General features: G+C 31.0%; 1 protein-coding gene across 2 annotated transcripts in view; it reads right to left on the bottom strand.

The window, feature by feature from the left end:
- LOC109534518 overlaps positions 1-16,150 on the bottom strand; it is a 101,694-nt gene extending 85,544 nt beyond the window's left edge. For both annotated transcript variants that reach the window (XM_019900243.2, XM_019900244.2), the window contains exon 1: positions 15,864-16,150. The gene's annotated coding sequence lies outside the window, so the exon portion shown is untranslated. The remainder of the gene's footprint in view (positions 1-15,863) is intronic.
- Positions 16,151-18,193: the final 2,043 nt, after the last annotated feature.

Here is an 18,193-nt window from a genome sequence, read left to right as displayed (position 1 = left end):
TTGGCTATTTGTTAGATAAACAACACATAAGAAGAGTAAAGCCCTGACCTACACAGATCGTGCGTATGTGGAGACATAATGTGTGTCAATTGTTTTAACCTCTTTTTCCATAATTTCGCTATGTTAAAGTTAACTGAATTGAAGTGAAACTAATTATACAGACCGTCGCAATAAATGCCATTCATGTAAAGAGGTAAAATGAGTCTCACAGAATTCGTATGGAATGAGCTACTGTTGACAGCACTAAAACGGTCACAAATAGATAATTATATTGCTGGCCAGGTGGCATTAATTTATAATCTTTATAATTAACTGAGTATGTTAAAATGTAGGTTAAAATCACTTTAAAATGTCTGTCCAGGAATTTACTGGTCACGCAGTTGTGAACAGATTAAGTAATTCATCTTGTAGACTAACATGAGTTGACAACTAATATCGAAATACATGTAGGTACAACTCCTAACTTACAACTATCTTAACATCGACAAAAAACTGTTATTTTGATGAAGAGCCAATAAATGCATATACGAAACGTCTTTCGGTAAATTATTTTACTGATATGCCTACTGATCTAGAAAATAATGACGGAAATTGCCTGCATACACTTGAATCTATCAGCTGCCGTACTTTAACGGTATACCTACATGTGACACCAGGTGGTGGTGAATCACCTGTTTTTGTTATTTATTAACATTTAACTGAGTAATAAACCTTATATAGTATAACCGCAAAAATTATATATGTATTTTTTCGTATCGTCTGGTCTTTGCTGGCTTCGTTGTGAAAATTTTCTTGTACTTTACAAAACAGGGAGTCAATCTTCTGTAAATGGTATCTGACTAAAGCAGTCTTAACGAATCGGGCCTATACGAACCTCGATTAAATGCAATTAGTGGCGGCATTTTTAGCATCAAAATGCATTCCTTAAGAGTCAATACTTTTCTAATTCCATAAAATGTCAAGGCGTTTCACCTGAATAAGAAGGCTCTTAACTCGTCTCAGATATTATGCACAAGCGATGACTTTCTTCACGCATAATCATGAAAACATCTATCTAGGCTTAACATATGAAATTTAAATGCATAGATTTACAGAAAAACACTTTCACACGCTTTTCTAATTTTTATAACAAAAAAATGGTTTGTTAGACGTTTTTATGGGAATTTCTAAAACGCCCCGATATACTCCAAAGAACTGTAAAAAGTTCAACTTTAACATTTTAGAAGATACTTTTATCACATGTAAAATATGAAATCTGCACCCTGTATATTTTATAGCTAAAAATAAAAAGGCACATAAAGCCAATTTACTTCGAATGCAAATCTGCACAATTTTCGTCTGATATATTCTCCGTACTTTTAGGGAAGGATGCCTCAAGGCGCTTTACATTTCCATCTGCTCAAATTGTAATAACTGCATTATTTTGACTATTTTTTATTTCTGTATTACCTGAATGTGAAGCAAGTAACTCCGAAGAAATTCGAAGTGGACGTTTTCATTCAGCAGAACAGTTAGTTGATCTGTTCAAAGTATTTTACTTAGTTTTTTTATAAAGCAAAGTATATACTATCTCGATATAACGTATTAAAACTAATATATGTCTGCACTGATAATCGTGCCTAATCCAATAAAATCCTATTTAAAACTCGATTATAATAGCATAAAAAAACTCAAAAAACACCTACTTCAAAACCAATGGTCGGTTAGCACTTAAATAATACAATGTATTTTACAGTATTAAAAACTATCAATCGGTTTACTGTTCTACTTTCGAAAATGTCGGTAATTATAGGTTTAAAAATATCTTTAAATATATTCGGTCAACTGCTCAGCAATTTGAAACTGTTAATGATATAGAACAAAAGCCCAAAAAAGCACACGGAACCAATTATATGTTATTTATGCATTTCGACGATATAATGGTAGATTTTCACTTGGACAACTAGTTAAAATTAGCAATGTTTTTTCCGACAAAATTTGGCATTTGTTTTAAATAGTTTAAGAGCTAATTTAAATAAATGCGAATATTTGTGCAATGTCAAATATGCCAACAATCAAAATAACAATAGAATTAAATTATATTCAATTATTATATGTTTTAATCAGAAATGCTGCAAAAACATTAATTTTTCAGTTATTCAGTTAATGTACGAATGTTCTAAATATATTCAATAATACCAGAAATTTGAAATGGATTGTAGTGTAAGTGTGAAAAGTTGATAGTGTAAGAAACATTTTCTAATTCTATTGACAATATTTTACTTCAAATGAATATATTCGCTAGTTTTATTGCTTTGAAATGGCAAAAGCGATTTTCTACTACTTTTTCTATGGAAAGCTATATTGTATATTAACAGTGATTGTTGCATCCTGTATAAGACTGGACTATTTGAATTTAACAAATTAATAATAAATAATTAAAAGCAGCATTGGTTACTTATACAGAAAATGCTTTGAAATTTACACAAATTGAAAAAGTAAAATGCATACTTAAATAATTCCGACATATAATAAAACGAAACTGCCAAAGATTTTTTTAATACTAGGTAGATGATATCACCGTTTTACAGTGTTTGAAGAAGCGAAATATGTGCTTACAATTTTATGTTCCAATTCCTTTTATGTGTATGGCCCCTATTCTTTTCCCATTTTACATTTACATGCTTTATGCAAACAGTTCAATTGTAACTGACATGTAAATATACGATAAAGCTGCAATTAGAAGAACTATTACATAAACTAAATGTACATTTACGTATACCAGACAACATAACAAAAATGGCAAATAATCAGCAGATCTCGATCTAAATGACAAATTTAGTCATAGTACATTCAGATCTTTGCAAATCTGTATAACAAGTCCAAGCATTTCGTAAGCTTTATTTTTAAAATGTGACTGTTAAACGTATTTAGCGATGTATTAGCAACGAAGATGTTTCTTTTATGCTAGTTACTTTTACCAGTTAAAGGTTTATTTTCATATTTGATTAGTTTTATTAGAGAAAAAAACGAACGTTGCGAAATATGCTAAATAAATAGCACTTGACTGGTTCGCGATACTGGAACCCATTGTCTAGCGCTCTGTACATCTGCATTAAATTGAATATATTTAAAATATTTGACGGTTAATTAAAGCAGCACTCCTTGGACGTTCAAGTAATGTAAACGCTGCCTAATTATTTCCATAAATCAGGCTAAAATGGCAATATTTTTAATGGTGCTCTTTTTAAGTTCTTTATATAGTAGTTCAAGGCAAATTCTTGCTTAAACATGTTTATTGATGAAATGCTCCACTTTTAACTGCAAATTAATGATTACGGGTTTCATCGTAAAAATGATATGAAAAATATTAACTTTAAGTGGTACAATATAATAGGCACATAGAAGAGTTTTTATATCATTAAACAATACAGAAATTACTTTTGAGAAATTTTTACGCAAAGGAAAAAATGTGAAATATTCTGCAAATAAAACATTAAAATAATAAAAACCTGCTAGGGCGATTAGTATCCAATGTAACCATGATATGGACGTTTATAATAAGTGATATTATAAACTAAACATAAACTTTCTGTAGCTAATTGTGGTCAGTCATTACCACAACGCGTTAAGCCTGCGTTTATCGCTTTTAATGGCAGCACATACTTTAATAGATAAAAATTTCTCTTTACAGTACAAAGATTATAACACTGATTATCTCCGGACACTGTTTGTTTTAAAACTTTTTATTTGCCTAACGGTGAAACACGCTTAATGTTTACGACAATACGCCGGTGCCCAATTTTCGGCAAATAGCGGTAATCACGAAGAAAGCTAGTGATTCAGAAAGTTGCAAATTAGGTAAAATTGTATTCTTTTTGGATCCATCACCGGATGTAAATTAGATGACAAAATTGAGCGGTTCGTCATGCATTCCATAAAGAGCAGTTCTTTGTTAAATAACATAAAATCATCCACTTCATGAAGACCCCGAAACATGGTCAAAAGTACAAAATAAGGAATTTACGAAATATTTTATGAAATAATAAAGTTTTCTTGCCAGATTTATCAGTTGCGCTTAATAAATCCAATATACGGATCAGAGTAATCAAATAAAGCTTAAGAAAATAAATGGGCTCCTCAAAGATTTATCAAAAATACAGGTTGCTACATTTACAAACAAAAAATCTAAATTTTAATTCAACCTTGTCCTTATTAAAGTTCAGACTTTCTAGTTAAAATTGCCAAGCGCCCAGGCACAAAAAAAAAACAATTCGAAAATAGCGTATTTATTACACATAATTTTTTTTAAGATGACGGTCAAGTTTTACTGTTAGCGCCTCACTAATATCTTACTTTTAAATTCTGTATTAATCGTTCTTGTATAATAATTCATGTGCACCCAAACTATAAAGCTTTAGCTTGATGCTTAGGTAGTTAAAATAGAGCTGACAAACTGATCAACAAAAAAAACGGAGAAAAACGGGAAGGTTTGTTACTAAAATGCACTTTACGCGATAATATCCAGCATATCAAATACCCAATCAAGCAAAATTATTGCGCAATCTTTTTCAGTACTTTAATTACTTGAATCACCTGAGTAATTAAGTACTTTGGTAAAAAGTATCGTAAATATTTTGTTTGTGTCTTTGAGTTTTTTTTTTTAATTTTGGGGCTGATGCAACTTCACTAACATGACCGTTTTTTGTGAAGTTTGTTAAATATTCGATAATTTACAAAATGTAATAAACAGGGAATTTTAAAGTAAATGCAAACAAATTTGAGAACAGAACATCCCACAGAAAATTTGTTAGCCGTATTTGGAGTAGCTGTTTTTTCTACCATCAGAAACCAATATTTTTTGCCAAACCCCAAATACGAGTAGAATAAGCCAGCAACTTATTAGTGATACATTGCAATCCAGTAATAACTCTAGCAAGAAATGTATTTATTTATTAGGAATTCAATATTAAATCGACCGAGAGAGAGTATTAGCATTTATCTGGAATACAGTGAGTTCCAGAAGTAATGCCTAAAGTGATTTAAAATTCAGCAGACTGTATTTTGCAACAAACCTCGGACCCCTCGAGAAATTTTATTTGCAAATGCGATTTTTTTTACCAAACTTGCCTTAACTCGTAATTTATTTTAGCATCACCCTGTATAAATAAATTGGGTATAAAAATAGCATTTAGAAATAAAATGCGACGGTTCCGAGCTTTTATCCAAAAAAAACCGCAGAATTTTTAATCAATTGAGACTTCTGGACCTTACTATTTAATCTGTTATTCATAAATCATTATCAATAATTTGAATATAACCATTGTAACATTTGTAGGAGTTTGTAATTTTTTGCAGATTCCCACTAATTTTTAAAAACCTGCTTAGTTTTTTCAGTGTTCAAGTTGTAGATGTATTTAAGAAGTCGTTTCCAAAATTTAAAAAAATGTCTAGCACTTTCGCACATGGAACTTTGGAATATATTAGAAAAAACATTAAACTTTGCTGTGAGATTTTCACCAACTTTCATTTTTCCAATTCTTCAATGTCATTGCTCATATAGGCTTGTAATATTTACATTTACGGTTAAAAAAACGAGTACAACTACCGGTAGGCCAGAAATGATAATATCTGTAGGCAATTTTCCTCAATAATTCCGTTTGTGGTGAAAATGTCCCTAAACTTTGATAGACCATAAAACTGGCGAAACCCCATTTCAACAAGCAACACCCAAGCAAAAATGACATTTTAACGACCGTAAGCTGGGTGATCAGAACTGGTGAATGTTAGTTCCAACACAATTTTATCGCGAAAAAACCGAACCGTTTAATTTAGTGAAAGTGTGCTTGGTCAGCCGATCGCAAATGAGGTGTGGTATAGATATCACCATCTTGGGGGTCTTGCAAAAAGAACTACCAATTTTTATTGTCCTGTATTGTTGTTAACCGACAATAAAACGAACGATACGTTTCTTTAGTTGGTAATTTTCAGCGGGCTTTTGATTAACTCTTCGGTCGCTCGCCTTCGGTATTTCATTCGAATTGACCACAATTGCATTTGTATTTTGGAATATTAAAAATTAAACTTCAAAATCAGGACAGATTCAATGAGAAACACAAATTCTTGTGATCATGGCAAAATCAGTTGTGGAACAGTGGTTGTTTACGAAAAATCCCAGCTGCTATAAGGCGTTACATTATTTCCACTTTACTAAATATACTTTGTTTGAAGTTACAACTCGAATTCAAATTAACTTTTTCCAACTGAAAGTTTTCTAAAAACAGAACTATAGTTGCGTTGAAACTGTATTCGCTTCCCAACTGTATATGCATTTATTCCAAAACAACGTTTCCAAAGAGTTGCACTTGGGTACTTAAAACACCTCAATGAGTTTACTCTCTGTTGTGGAAATTCTGCATGCGCCACTTCTTTGTAAACATCTCAGTGCTCTTTTCAGTTATTTTCAAGATCAGACAGGTGGGAACGTGAATATTCATAAAATCGCTGACATTTAACAGAAAACAAAGCGAACGTTAAACCAACGGAACGTTTACAAGAATTTGTTGCTTTATAAGTATCTGACTGATGAGCATTAGAGATATAAATGTGCACTTTTATAACTGGGAAAAATGCATAGCGTTTGCTTGTACAGACTAAAATATCAATAAATAAATGTAATACGATGTTGATAATAAACAATGAACCCGTATAATTTAAATAACACTCGATGATTTCTCTTCAGTAAGCATGAATGCGTTTTAACAAACAAGTTTAATCAGAAAATGAGCTTTTAAATTATACCCATAAATAAATTTAGATCTTCCTCGAGCAAAACATTAATGCATTGTGGTAAAAGTATAAATGCTGATGTATTATGTATCTCGATATCTTCCTCCCATCGAGTTGCTGGCATTTTAAAAGGATAAAACTCAACCGCTTAAACCCACATTCGCCTACAGAATTAAAGGTTACCTTCTTGGTAACACCAATTTACCATTATACTGGTTTAGTTATTAAATGAACAATATCAAAAGTCAAGGATTTTAGCAATATGGCGCCGCCGTCGCTTTGTACTTGTCTGCTTTATTAGTATATTTCACAATTAAAATCTTATTTTAGATTTATTATGTTTGTCCAACTCATTTAACTAAATAAAATGGTCGGTTTGGCATTCGGCAACTATTTTGCATGTTTAGGATTTCTTCAGACGTTTAGTATTTTATTATGTTTGAAGCAACAGTAAATTGCGTCCCTGATCTTTAGACATTGTTTATTTGCTTAAGATTATAGCAGCGCTTCTAAAAGGTTTAATTTTGCATAATCCCGAAAACTCAATCACACTTCAATGTATGTTTCAGTTCTAACTTGCCAAATTAAAACGATTGTAAGCAAATGCATTTAAAAGGAAAATTAACAAGTAAACTTGTTCAATGGCTCAATAAAGCAGATAGAGGACGTTCCGATTTTTTTGATAAGCTTAAATAACGTGCATAAACGAGCATACAATGGCGAATATACAAGCACGTACACTTACCTAGAAAAAAATAAAGCAAGATTATTCAATATAATAAATTAATATAAAACCAATTACACTTTTAACGTTCAATTTATTTGTAAATAAACTGCACTGTCTCTTGCATAGTTTTTTGTCGCCTTTTACCACTAAATCCAAATTTTGTATTTTAAAATACCACATAAATGTGACATCCCTAATTTATAAGTCTTTGTTAAGTGTTGAGTGTTAATTTTACATGTTTATATATTATTGCAATTTTTAAATCATTTTTCATGTTTAATTTAATAAATCATAATAATTTAATATGCAAATTATATTTCATTTTATTCATCTGACATTTCTTTCCAACTTAAACGATAAAGAGAATTAAAGTTGACGCTGACCAAAGAAACTAAAAACTGCCTAGACTGACACAATAATAAAATGTTTGAATCCTTAGAAACTACATACAAAAACTACATACAAAAACTACAAATCACGTTGAAAATATAAAGTATTTACCTAAAAAGTTCACATTTTCGGTGAAAATAAAATTAACCTTTTTACAGAATAAAATTTAAAAAATTATTAGTGATACCATTAGTGTCTGTCGCAAGATGTTTTTGGTTTAAACGATAAACGACTTTGCTGATCTATGTACAGTAATATCTTTTTTAAAGGAAACTTCATTTATTAATAAATCAAACATATCAGAGCAATAGTAATATTTTGAATTTATAGATAAGTTAGGCAAAATTTCCTTTGATCTAAAATTAAACAATAACCAAAAATGCTATTTCAAACCGAAAAGATATTTCACAACCATTTATGTACTTGACCCTTGAAAAGACCTACGGTTTTTGGTAATTGCCATAATAATTAAAAGCAAATTGTTGATGTGGACGTTTCGCCAGCTCAATCCTCACAACTCAACTGTTACAATTCCACTGTCATTAACGGTGTAATTATTTTATGAAGACAATTTTCCGGAAGCACACAATTAAATAAAGACATTTTAACTCAGGTCATTTGCATAATATCGATGCAATCTGAATTGAGAATATCAGTTCTAAAAGCAGATTAGCACAAAACGTGAATTAAATTGAAATCGCTTTGGAATGAATGCAAATAACGATTGCATAATTTATAAATATTGTTATTTATACTTTTTCAATCAAACATAATAGCAAATGCCAGAAGAAGGCTGATTGCGGTAAAGTAATAATCAATATTCATTATTATATCACCAACCGTTATAGACGAGAATATAAGTTATTTGCCCTGTTCAGGCATATCGACTGTTAATTAGGTGCTAAATTGTTTATGAATGTATTTTCCAGCCTGCTGCTGCTGCAAACACATTTCAACAGGATTTGCCTCTAAAGAGTTCAAAACCAGTGATTTAGTATGGCGCAGTCGTAAGTAAATAATACAAAATACCATCTAATTTTTCACATCATTCTAAACTTAAAATAAGTTTTGTTTTCGTTTATGCGGAAGTTATCACGAATGATAAGACAGACGAGTTATATTTTGCAGCGTCTTCTAAAAAGGGGGAAGTTTACTCTTAATAAAGCTTAAAACTTGTAATCTAGTCAGACCTATAATCAACATTAGCTGACATTTTGGTATAACAAAATGTAATTAAAAACAGTTCAATTGCTTTAACTTTCACTTGCGTCTAGTTTATGTCAATAGAACTTGCAGTGTATTTCATCAAATATTATTTCCTAGACCTGTTATGATAGCAAAGAAAATATTTAAAATAGGTGCTTTTAAACATGCTTTAAATCATTTGCACAAACTTGCAAGAGCAAAGCGCCGCAAATATTAGCAAATATTACAAAATGAAAACATGTTATTGTACAAAACTATCCAAACAGAACATAAACATCTTCATTACAAACGCAACATTATTAAATGCACTTGTTATCCACTCAGCATTATGCAAATATGTCTGTGGCAATAGCCGCAATTTACTAATTGTTCGAAAACGATGCGTGCCATGTGACTTGTTTTCAATGAAAGTGACAAATAGAAACTCAGTATCGAGACGCATAACAAAAATATCGGCTAACTCAAATAGAAAATATGCGGTAGAAGTGAAAATGATTGACTGGAATTTTATTGGGTAGGTAGGTAGCATTAATGTCAATTAATGTGAAATGGAAACGGCTGCGTTCTTGCATTTTAATGCCTTGATTTGTAATATTGGGTAAATCCTATTTTTTTTTCGGGAATAGGATGGAGTTAATCGATTCTTATATGTATAACATTTAAAGCCATTTGCACTATGGTTCTATGTGAATTGACAGCATTGACTATAAACATAATACGATTTTATTTGCGTTCAGATAAAATTAAAATCAAGACTAGACAAAATAAATTCTGAATCCAATCTATCAATATAATCTAGCTTATACAAATTGGGTTCGATATTCGGTTGCCAATTTTCTAAATAGTGGTATAATTTGGCCCTGTGGGCAAGCACGTCCATCGGATTCATTGTTAATTTTCAACAAGAAAATCACCAATAATAGAATAGATTTTCGGAATTGGGGCCCTAATTCGGATCTAGGTTTGACTGGTTAATTTTCACATGTTCCTGCCAGAGTGAGGGCTTGGGCTTGGTTAGAAATTGTTAATTTCGAATTATCTCTTAAAATGTGTAGAATTAACTTTGAAAAGCTTCTTGAAATTAGAAAAATTTTACTGATTGATTCTACACCATACTCTTGCTGCAATCCATAAATTTTCTTATCAGCTAGAGCCACTGACAGAAAAATATCCATACAAAAACATTCTTGAAATATTCGAACTGTTTCGATTGTTATACACCAGCAATGGTCCTGTTAATCGCTAAAATAGGTACAAAAACATAAGAAAATGATGTAAGTAAGAAATTGTCTCATCTAGAAGTTCACAATTAGATGTCAGTGTTTCAAAACTTAGTTCTTCCACTACGGTTCCAAAATCAATTAAATAAATAAGTACGTGAATTTCGATGCGTACATTCATTACTTAAGTCACACCAAAAATAAACGTTCATATGCAATAGCTTCTTAAATTTTCAACTAATAATTAATTATAACCAATCACTATTTTCGTCTCAAAAATCCCAACGAAGTCGAGATTTTTTGGGTTTATGATCTTTACTGCTCTAACGGAAAATTTAAAAGAATCCAGTTTCACTCTCAGCGGCTTCAGTTTTAGACAAAACGAGCACAAACTTACTGTTTCAAAACTTTAGTGGAAAGAAAACAAAAGGTAGAGAATAGAAAGTTGAAATGTAGATCAGTTCGACTAAGAAAATCAAAGGGTTAATAATGCTTCTTTGGCAACAATTGAAGAAAAAAATGTGTTTCCGAACGGAAGCGTGTACTGATGACTTAGAACTGCAATAACTTTTAAGGAATCTTGAGGACTAATTATAATTAGTTGGATCTGCTTTCGACTGAAGATTTGCAACTCCAAGTAAATTCGGCTCTAATATATTGAAAAAAGCATCTAATGAAGTACAGCTGAAAATATGTGTTTATCAATAGTAAAACAAATTTGGAGGCGAATTTCAATGACCACTTCATTCTTGCAGAGTAACTGCTTACCATTCGCCTATGCGTCGAGGCAAGAGGTTAGTCACAACAGTAACAGTTTTTCCCGAAAAAACTTAGTAGAAAAATAGCAGAGAACCTAAAGTTAAAGTAAATGTTCAAAAATTTTAAAACAACATTATTTTAATAAATACCTATAAGTATAATAGATAATCAATAATAATTTCCATACACTTCAGACTATTGTACCATTTTTGTCTAGCATTACTTTTCGTTAGCCCAGACCTTAAAGCAAAGCACGGATTTATAAAGATTAAAGTGAACAAATCGGGAAACTTTTAAAATACATTTCAACGCAACCACAAATTTGAACACTTTATTTCCCATTTATTTAAACTATAATTGCTCATAGTTTTCAATTTATGTGAACATAGACAGACCGTGGTTGATTTGAATATGGACATGCTTCATTACGTATCAACAAACAGCAATTTAAAACAATCAATTTTTTCCGCGTACCCATAATGTCTAAACTCATATTACACACTCATGTTACGCAAAACACATTTAAATTTCCGCAAGTTGTTATTTTAGACTTCGCTATTTACGATCGAATTACTTGCAAAAACGTAGATTTACCTATTGATCAGTATATTTGCGATGGTTTTTGTAGAGTCAAGCGAAGTTTGTTCAGCGAAAACGCGAGAATCAAATTACAGTAAAGTTTACCAATTTGGACAATAAATATTACGATTATTAACGTGTTTTCAATGTAATAAATATAAAGAATGCAGAAACAGAAAAAAATTTATATCCCAGAAACATTTAACATACGGTAAATGATTTGTTTTCCAATAGGTAATTAGTTACAAAGCATTAACATGATAATTACGATGACCGGTTGAAAGTATATTGATGATCATATGCAAACTGAAGCGATCTTACTTAAATCCTCATTTGTCTGAATTTTTAAGGAAACCAGTTGGGCATTAAAGATACGAATTTAATATTCAACGCAATTTATCTATTGTTAATGAAGAAGCTTAATAAGAAAAGAAAGCTTAAAGAAAGCCTAATAAAAAGAAATCATTGTCAAACTTTCTTCAGCACACAACCATTCACCAGCCAATTTATAAAAATACAAAGAAAATAAAGTGACTAACTATTTTTATGTACTTGCAACATCAAGTCGAATACTACAAACAAAACAAAAATTAAAAGACTAATAACTTATGTAAGCAAGCGAATAATAAACAATGTAAAAACGAAAACAAGGAAGCGAAATTGCTGAAATGTGATTGATTTGGTTGATTCAATTCTTACTTGTGGAACTCGGAATATCGTGCATTTGTATTATGCAACTTAGCGGAATGTTTTTGGAAAAGGTTAATAACAAATAATGTGGTATTTAAAGAGACCTGCGTAGGTGCATAATTTCTAAATCGCTTACATTATAAGCATTTTTCATGTTCATTTCGGGACAATTTTGTCATGTTTCACTTATTCCACGCCAAAGTGAATAGTAATTTGCATATAAATTGGCCTAACTCGTGGTATTAGCGTTGCAAAGCTTTTCAATTGTACATTGATATTTCAAGATTGGGCAATTACCAATATGAGATCATCTTCTATAAAAGAAAACGAGTAAATTTAATGGTGTTGATCGCTTCTTCGCTTCAATGGTTATGCGTCAAGTCCTGATTAACCTAATATAGTGTGAATACAATTTGGCAAAAGTTTAATGACCAATCATAAACGGTAAATTTTTTTAATGAAAATTAAAATCATTCAAATTTCTGTTTATTGAAGAATTTATATATTCCATATTTTTAATAATATCAATTCAATTTTTTTGAAAATGTAGTTACTTAAACCCACTTTATAATGGATGCTCAATCGCCATAAATTGAAACGTTTTACCTTGACTTTAATGCAAATAACAATTAAACTGATACTTAATCATGTAGCAAATGTTCTAAATGTCTTCTTTTTTCAAGAACCCCTTCTGGTGATGCCATTTAATAAAATAAAAACATTACTTTTTATTTTTCAGTTTGAGAAGGTTCACGTTTCGTTGATGGTCATAAGGACATTAAAAGAAATATATTGAAATATATTTCTGTTTATTTTGCTCAAGGTGTCGTTTATTCATTTCGCTGTCATTTTGAACTGTTATTGACTGCGAGAATAAAAAGAATTGGATTTATCAGAAATATTAAATATCCGTATAGAAAGATTATTTGAATAATAACTAACAAAAAAATTGAAATCAATTTCGAGAAACGTGCGTAGAGCAAATATAAACAAATTTATATACTCCTCTTAATGGCTGTTGATTTGAAAATATATGGAAAGTGATTTAGAAATATTTAGAAATATATCAACTTTGAGGCAACGCTTTAACGGCCAAGAAATAAATCAATTTAATTAACAATTGTGAAGATAAAACGACTCGGTAATTGAACACATCAAAAGGCATTTAGACGTAAAAATTGAAATATCTGAAAGTTTAGGAGTTAACTATTAAAAATGAACCTTTAAAATTTAGTTGATAGAGGATATTTAATATATCTGGAATTTACAAAAGAATTTCGTTATTGTTTCCTTTTAATATGCAATAGAAAATTCAAATTCAAATTTACATACAAGTAGGCCTAATGATGAAGTTTATGGTGAAGATATAAATACTAAGCTGTATTTTATGGCAGATTATTTCTTAAGCAGCTTATGTAATTAATCATTTTTTCAATTAATTGAAGATTTCAAAGTTTACATTAGAAAATTAAATACATTTTCAGGCAAACCGTAAATATATACAATAAGATACCAATAAATCCAGAGAAAAACATGCATATTGAATAAAATTGGACAAAAATCGGTTAATATTAAAAAATCGATTGGCCCAGATTAGGAATAGAAAACAATTCAATGCAAATGAAAATAACTCCATTAAATTAGAAACCATCACATAGAAATTAATAGGACAAACAGATAAACGGGCAGACAAAACATGTGGATGAAAATAAAAAGAAACATTTCGAAAAGTAACGATTTTTTCATTTCAGTATACTACAAATTCCAGCATGAAGAAAACCAAAATTGAAACTTTTCCATCGCAAGTTCACCATATTATAAAGTCATATTGGAACATTTTGACTTTTAGATCCATTTGTATTCAAAATTAAGCATCCATTTCGATAAAAAAATTTATACATACATTTACTTGTAGGTACGTATATGATCATTTGTTGTAATCAAAACAAATGTGACAAACAAAAAGAAAGTGTTTATGCAAGTGTGCGTTTTTCTTCAAAGTTCAAAAAACTTTATTAAAAATATCTACTTGTCAATATATAGACCGATTTTTCAGAATACCAAATTTTGTGGCTCCATAATTAAATTTGAAATTGTTTGCTGGTATTTAAATCAAAACGTCCTTTTCACGCATTTTCACGAGCACTAGTTATATTATTTTCAATATGCTCACATTTCTCTTATAAATAGTACCTAAGCAGAACTTTCAAACGTATCTCGCAATCCCTTAGTTAAGGAAGACTCGTGTAATGATATACTTGGTGTACCCACATTTTAAAATAAATTATGACTATTAGATATCAATATTTGACTGAATATAGTCGACAATAGGCTTAATCAACATCAAAAGGTGATTAAAAATAGAAATTTAGTTACATATTGATCGTAGTGTAGATATCTATTATGTGACATATTTCTCCAAGCGACATTAAAATAGCCATTTATTCATGGCGTACTATAATAGACAAGTTACTGCATTAGAAAAATGTATCGGTCCATATTGCTAACTTTTCTTAGCGACCATGTATAAATGCCTATATTTTCAGCAAATAAACATGTGTTAACATCTGCCCAAAAAGAAGTTTGGATTTAATAATATGTAATGTTATATATTTTTGTTCATTTACTCATATGTCCACTCGGTACGAAACATTCTGTATATTTTTGAAGAATTCTTACAAAACTGTTGAAAACTAATTATTCAAAAACATTTAATTTAGTTACCTATTAAAAATTATTAACTGAGATACTCTCCATTAAGACATGAAGACATTTAACTGAATGAAGTGAAAATTTAGTTGAAAGTTGACGTAAATTTTTTTATTTAGACAAATGGTTAAACCGTTTTTGCTTTACTATTACTCAAAATGTGAAGAAATTTAATATTGTCCCGCAACATCCGAACTGGACCCATACGTACGACTTTCCTGTTTCTTCTTCTGATCAAAGCTCAGTACAAATAGTAAAGGTTCACTTAATTTTGTATATTAAACTGTATCTGTTTGTTTCCAACCTTCTGCATTATACAAAAAAGCCCACAGCCATCTCGACAATAGCATTTTTATAGAACTTTTGAATGAAACGAAGTTATTTTATTTTTAAATAGAAATTTAAAATGTTCACTAATTTAGAATTTTTATCAACAATCAAACGCCATGACCGATACATCAGAATAAATAAAAAAAAACTCTCTATAATCGAGTAGGCGCTTTCATTTACCTAGTGATTACATAATTTCCATATTCTGATAAAAAAACTAAGGGCAGCAGCATAGTCAATTTTGTTTTTAAAGAAAATTATGTAAATATCCTTTGTCCAGATTAGAATTTAAAAAATAGGGACAGCTTTAGACGAGGACGCTCTGGTCTATACGGTACTATAGTTGGGTATAAATAACTACTACTCTTGTCCAGTTCTTCGCATACATTTGAAACACCCTGTATATGTCTGCGAAAGGTAGCGACAGCGCCAAAATCTTTGACCCCTCAAAATAGCCCCGTTACCAAAAACTCGTTTTGACTCACCTTTTCAATAAGCAAAATCCAATCTAGAGATTATCCAAATATAGGTAGGTACCCTTACATGCCACCAAAGTCACAAAACCTCACCAACTATGGTAATCCGAAGAATCGGTCACAGTTTATAAAATGAAAAACGTCAACAAGCACATCAAACACTAGGGCAAAGTACCTACAATGTATTTCACAAAGTAACAGTACTACTTACAACTCGCGATACGATCGCGATACAGTCGAAATGCGCCAGTCGTTCTTCGCGCTTTGTACGACCGTTCGCCGAGGAATGAAGAAAGCCTGCGGTACGACTCGCTGGTCACGTGATTCTTCGGCGAGGTCTCTCATCTGCAAGAAGTGCTGCAAGAGAGAGTCCGTCGACCGGACATCCTGTGCTGCCATCGCGAACCGAGATGTTCCATTGTTTTGGAGTTATGCCCCATGACTTTTTGCTCGGGCCGATGAATCTCGAATTGCTTCAGTTTTGGCCTAAACACTCGTAACTGTTAACTGTTCTTCGGAAGAATGCAGTATTACACTGGAGCACTGTATCTGAGTGCTACTTCTACCAGCTAGTTGATCCGTTACATGTATCGTGGTTGCTCCATAGAAGACATTAAATCTGGAATTTTTTTCACCATATTCGACTTATACAGCACCATCACCAATCGTTTTCTTTGCTTCTTAACACTTCAGAACAGGTCATCTTGTTTGTCTTTCCGATTTCGAGCCTGAATGAAGATATGAGGACACTGAAAACTGTAATAAATTACAAAGGTAACAAAAGAAAAGGAAGTTTTGCAATGAACGAGTTGTTAAAAGCGAGTTTAAAAATTTACCGAACAAATTTAAAGTGCCGACTTGTGACGAATGAAAGAAAATCACCAGTAATCATCATTTAGCCCTCATTAACATCTGTCGGCCAAGAAAATTCGTTCTAACCAGAAACGCACAGAAGTTTGGATACGGAAGGCACAATTTAAAACCCATGTTTGTTGCATTTGGATTTGACCCCTTTACTCTATGAAACCCCGAACTAAGGCTTTAAATGGCACTAAAGGATGTAACATCATTTAACGATAAGAAAGTTTAATTGCCGTTTAGTAAACTAAAATAGCTGGCTTAAATCTGAGCTTATAAAAGAATCAGAAGATTCAAAAACACATGATCGATGCTCACAATGGCATGTTCGGTACTTAAGAGGGAAATATTAGCATTTTTGGATGATTGTAAAGATTGCTGGATAAAGCAACCCATATTCCGAGAATGTGCTTATCCTCCGGACTCCAGATACAGAGTTATCTATTTTATGTTTGGGAAAATAAAGTAAAAAAAACACACAAAATATTCAGATGGATACGAAAATTTTAATTCAATATAAAGATTAAACCTTATTACATTATTATTATACATTATACAGGGTTATTCACACTATATGGCACGGAAGTTTGCGGCTGAACCGTTTGATTTTTAAAAAGTATTATTTTATTAATTGTCCGACGCCTACCGAGCGCACATTTTAAAAATATTTTTGTAATGTACAGGGTATCCCAAAGGCTATAAAGGTATGAAAGTTGCGTTTTTTTAAATGGAATATCCTGTATATTATTGCATTTTTGGATTCGCTGAACAAAATAAGTGTCTGTTTTAATAAGGTTTATAATACCGAAATCTTAAGGTTTTTTAAATAATACGAATTTAATCAAAATCTAATATCATTTTCACGTGTCAAATACTTTAGAAGTATTTAAGTTATGTAAGCGTAATTTATGGTGAAGGGTAACAAGATATAATATTTTATATCCCAATGACAATAATCTTACCATGTTATACAGGGTGTCCACAAATTTAAACTAATCAAATAAGAACTTTAAGTGGCTCTAACTTGATTAAATTAAATACAACCCCATATTTTTTAACTTACCAGGAAATGCAATTTTTAATTACCTATCGAATGGTATTGGCATGTTAATAGCTAAGTTTTTGCCTTTTTACAAAATACGTCAAATAGTCGTTCTGTGCACCATTTGGTGATGTTTAATTTAAGGTTCCAATGTATCTAAGTTGGCTATGCCATTACACATTAACATGTCAATTCATTTATTTTATTTGTCAGTTTAGACTGCAAATCCCCTTTTTGATAGATTTTTGATAGAGTGCTATTGTTTTTTGTAATTGTAGACGTGTTGGTCCTTATTTTCATATTATTATTGTGTTGCTAAGTTAAAATGAAGAATTATCCAAGAGAAGAGCGTATTGACATGATTTTCACCCTTGAAGAATGTCATAAAAATTGTTTATTGGCTTCTCGAGTTTATGCTCAAAAGTTTCCTGAAAGAAAT

The sequence above is a fragment of the Dendroctonus ponderosae genome, unplaced genomic scaffold (assembly GCF_020466585.1).
Source record: "Dendroctonus ponderosae isolate FM_Combo_2020 unplaced genomic scaffold, Dpon_F_20191213v2 Dpon_F_20191213_8, whole genome shotgun sequence".
Classification (NCBI taxonomy): Eukaryota; Metazoa; Arthropoda; class Insecta; order Coleoptera; family Curculionidae; genus Dendroctonus; species Dendroctonus ponderosae.
The sequence above is the reverse complement of the archived record's forward strand: the minus strand, read 5'-3'. Positions and strand labels throughout refer to the sequence as shown.